This window comes from Mesocricetus auratus, unplaced genomic scaffold, assembly GCF_017639785.1.
Source record: "Mesocricetus auratus isolate SY011 unplaced genomic scaffold, BCM_Maur_2.0 Super-Scaffold_100001, whole genome shotgun sequence".
Lineage (NCBI taxonomy): Eukaryota > Metazoa > Chordata > Mammalia > Rodentia > Cricetidae > Mesocricetus > Mesocricetus auratus.
The window spans coordinates 7,808,660-7,813,683 of record NW_024429187.1 but is presented as its reverse complement, the minus strand read 5'-3'; positions in this window follow the sequence as shown (position 1 = coordinate 7,813,683).

Sequence of the window (5,024 nt, the reverse complement as noted above, 5' to 3'; positions counted from 1 at the left end):
GGTCAACCCAAGCAAGCGTCCTGCTCCTGGTCCTTGGCGAGAGGCACATGGTACTTGAGCATCACAGCAGGGTCCTGTCAGCCAGCACAGCCTCTCTCCAAGTACTAGCTTGCATCTGGCTCAAGCATATGGTACTCTATGCAGATATTTCTGTGGCCCACTTCCTTGATCACTATTTAATGATTAATTACTGCAGCCTGATGTCGGGGTGAGGCAGGCAATGCTCCAGGTAAAAGTCTTAACTATAGGAAAATGACAGCGTGCATGGTTTTGAAAGCCAAATTAACTTTGTATTTCTTGTAATGAATGACATGGTTTTTGTAAGAGTGAAGTGGGGGCAAAAAGAGGCAAAATTCATCAAATAAAAATGCCAACCATGACAGGCATGTTGTTCGGTAGAGTACTTTGATTGACACTTATGTTGAGGAGAGTATAGACTTACACACAATGGCTAACTGTCTACTGGAAACAGCAAACAACTTTCAATTGACTTTTGGGGACAAGGCTCTGAGTTGTGCAAAAGATTCCATAACAATGTTCCTAGTAAACGACTAAGAGATTTATTTGCTAACAATGTGTTTCTTAAGGATGTGTATTATTGAGGTCCCCATACCCTGAAGAATAAATTGTCCATATTCTAAAATGTGAGGCAATTAACAATCAAAGAAATAACTCCGCAAAATGTCCAGTTTGAGGACAAATTAACACAGCATAATTTTATGATTTTTGTTTCACAATAGCTGTGGATTACTTTGCTGAAACAAATAACAGTTTAAAATTTGAAGAGAAATCTGCCATTGAGACAGAATCTGAATTGTACAAGCCAAATTAAATACTGCAGATTCTAAGAAATTTTGATCAGTCTACATTGATACAGATATTATTAAAACTTTACTGAATTAAACTGCTTTGTTCATAAAATACAGGCATGCATGATGACTAACGTTCTATAAGCAAATTATTAATCATTTTTGATCCAAATATCCAGTTTTTGTAACTGTAATTACTTTTTAAAATATGCTAAAAATATTTTTAGGAAAGCAAAAATATCTAAAAAAACAATTCTGTTAAGCAGTGATTGTTTAACAATATCAGTCTTCATCTTTGACATGTGGGTTGATAATGGATTAAGAGGTTATTTAGGAAGTGAAAGATGATTACTAAAGTCAGTCAAGATTGTAGTATTTGTCATTGAATTAGTTTCTACAGATCACTAATCCATAAATGGGCATTTGTGAGCTGACTCTATATAAAGTTTAATGTTATTTTCATTGAATAATTTTACAAATGTTGCTTCTCTTTCTAGGGCAAAGTCTTGAAATACCTTCTAATTTAAAATGGAGTGACTGAGGGCAGGAGAGATGGCTCATCAGCTAAAAGCACTGACTGCTCTTCCTGAAGACTCAAGTTTATTTCCCAGTGCCCACGTCAGACGGCGACTTCAGCTCCAGAGGATTTGCTGTTCTCTTTTGGTCCCCATAGCCATGTGCATGCACATGTGTTTATATACACACATGGATGAAAGAACAGGCACAAATTAAAAAATAATCAAGCATAATCAACCTAGAACAACTGTTAAGTTGTGCGGAAAAGTAGAGCAACCAGTGTTACAATGACCAGCATACTCCAGTGCCACTATCTGCTACTGGCATTTAAACAATGTTAATGTTTTGTAGACTCATGTTTGGAATGGAAAATGATTCCCATTTTATGTTCAGCTATCCTCCTCGCATTTTCCTGCATATGTCCATGTCAACAAAAAGGAAGCCCAAAGCTTTTTAATACATAAAAGCTACTTTATGCCAGCAATATAAAAATCAAAATTTCAAATACCTGGGTGGGTAGAATTATTTGGAAAACAAGGAAGAACTGTAATTTTAAGAGAATTTTCCCTTGTTGGACATAAAACATAAGAGGCAAATGAGTCTAACCTCAAAACACAGAAGAAATGATGCCTGTGTTTGTTACCTTATTTCTTCCAGCATGTATTTTTAAACTTCACTAAAAATATGAAAGGCATATCACTTTGTTTTCGTACTTTATATTAGGAACAAGGGTGCCTAATGCTAATTAATGTAACTACAACATTACACTTGCATTGAAGTTTGAAGGAACATCAGAGAAGAGGAGGCAGAAAGATCCAGAAGACTAGGGTATCTGCTGTAAGATAGTCTTCTATGTAAGACAGCGAAGCTGCACCTATGAAATCTGAATATTATGATTGCCAAACACAACCTGAATAATGACAACCTCACTTGACACACCAGTGTGCATGAGAGAGATCTTAGAAGGACCCACCCCTAGATAAATTGCTATGCACAATTAGTGTCTGCAGAGAAAGTGTGCTTTAAATATGGTTTTAATTCATCAAAGACTTTCTTTAGGATATCAATTTTCTTCACTGAAAGTATCAGTCAGAGTGTTCCATGAGAGGAGGCAGAGAAAAAAGCTTTCAATTTTCAAGATATCCAACAGGGCAAACACAGATTATGGTGGTTGTATATATTGATACACTGTGTGTAATTATCAGCTCTCAGTGGCTGTGATAAAACACCATGAACAAATACAACTTACAGAGAAAAATTATTTTGGCTTATTGTTCCAGATTGGAAGTTCATAATGGTGAAGGAAGCATGAAGTCTGGCTGACTACTTTTCCTTACACAGGAAGGAGAGTATGAAGTGAGTATCTGACAAGCCTGTAAACCCTTAAAGCCCACTCTCAGTGAGGTTCTTCCTCCAGCAAGTCCCTGTCCTCTAAGTTCTCAAATTTACCACGAACTGGGACCAATGTTCAAATAAATGACACTATATTTCCCACCTAAACCATGACATGATTACTGTCACACTGCCCAAGAAGACTCAGTTTACCTCTGATAGGACCATTGTTTGGAATATGTGAGAGATACCTTTTGAGCTTCTGCAAGTGATAGAAGAAAAAAATGGCAAAGAAAAAGATGGCAGAAATGGGTTAAGATGCATCTGTTTTCTGAATCCTCAGAAAAATCCTGGCATTAAGCAGAGAATTAATGCCAGTCATTTATCTTGATTTTGGTGGAATGGCCAAGTGTAATCACACAGTAAGTGAGCATGATGTCTACCCACAAATATGAAGTAACAAACTCACTCAGCTACCTCTAAAACCCCTAAAAAGTACCTCCTGATTTCATTTGGTTGATCTGTCATATTTATATTCCTGACTTAATGAAGCCCAAAGAGTCAAACTCATAGTGTTATGATGACTTAAGACCACAGCTTTGATAGTTCACCATCCAAATAGCAAAATTTCTTAATGCCATTTTATAGGACTTAAAAGACATTAAACTAAATACAATTGCTGCTACATAAAATGGTAGAATAGTTTTCCACATATGGTATATATGCAAATACAGTATCCCATCTCAAACTCCAGTGCCCATAGCAAGTTCCACATGCAGTTTAGTTTGAATAACTGTTATTGGCTCTTCAAGCTTCTAAATCTTCCTTTTTGTATGCACTACACCAGGCATGCTTGCAAAAGAAATATAGCAATATCTTACGCAGAAGACCTCCTTGTTTTAAGGTTTAGTCTCATTGTGTAAAATGTACCCTGCTGTTTGAAATAAATTTATAGTGAGTCATAATGACCATCACACATAAGACCTGGAAAAACAAGCAGACAAACAAACAAAAACACCAAGGACTCGCCTGACTGTCAAATGGGTCATTTGTCTCTTCGCCCTTCAGATAGATGTTGAGCTGACGGTAGGAAATTCAGAAAATAAGAGAATCATAATCTAAAAACATAAACTTCAGAGGGTGTATACTGAGGGACCATCAGTTTCTAGCCTTAATAGCAGCAGAAGATGTATAAATCGTTCTTTTATGCACCACTGAAAAGTCTTATTGCATTTGTATTTAAGAATTGTGAATGTCAGTCAATGCAGACAGCCCCGGGGTAAAAAGGAATAATAGTGTTGCTCATTTTCTGTTCTTAATAAAATCTATCATCTATATTAAAAAAATACATTTGCTTGCAAACAAGTAGGTACCAACAGAATTAACTAAGATAGGTTCATGAGATGGCCATCAGGCTGACAACCAACCCAGATTGTGGCTACGGGAAATACGTCCAGTAGTGGGAAGTATCTGCGCCCTCCCTCCTGCCTCTTGTGATATGCTCAGTAAACTTCCCTTTATGGCTTTTTCCACTTTTTGTCAGTGGGATGATGACAAGCATGACAATCATGTTTTATAGAGGTGTGCTCTTTAATGCATTGATGTGTAAAATAGGTTTACTGTACTTAAGGATGCTCTTTACTGGAAAGACTATGTCACAATTACCCAACTATAATGATAGACAAAAACTCAAAATAGCCTCATTTGTGATAAGCGCCAGAGGATGGAATGAACGTTTTGACTATCCAACTTTGTCAAAACCCTTTTTCTTTGTTCTTCAAGAGCAGCTTTCCCCATAAACTTTGCAACATTACTAGTCAGACTTCAACTTGTATTTTTCAGTCTTTCTCATTATTCTATGACTCTTACTCTTAAGACACGGGAGGAACATTTATTTTGGATGTAAGTAAAATTAAAAGCCATAACTCTCTCTTTTCTGAGACTTATGATGAACATCTTTCAGGACTTAAATTTAATTACATTGGATTATAATTGCATGCTGTCAAAAGTTAAAAATACTAGATGATCTATCTTTAATATAGAAAGTGTTTAGAATTCTGCATGTCAAAATTAAAATAATTGTTCATTCAGTCTTTCAAGAATATATAAAGGGAGCCAATGGAAGCAGGCGATCAAAATTGATAGGTGCCAAGACATGAGAGAATTGAGTTTCAGAGGAGAAAAAGACATACACATATTGTGAATTTTCACAAGGGGATTTCGGGATTCTTGAAAACTTAAAAGATGTTAAGAACTGAAAATAGATGAGAATGTAGAAAAAAGAGCAGGATATATTTTCAGAAACTCTCACTAAGGTCTGCTGGGTGTGGTGTTTCCTGGATCTAGAATGTCCTACATTTGTGGGAC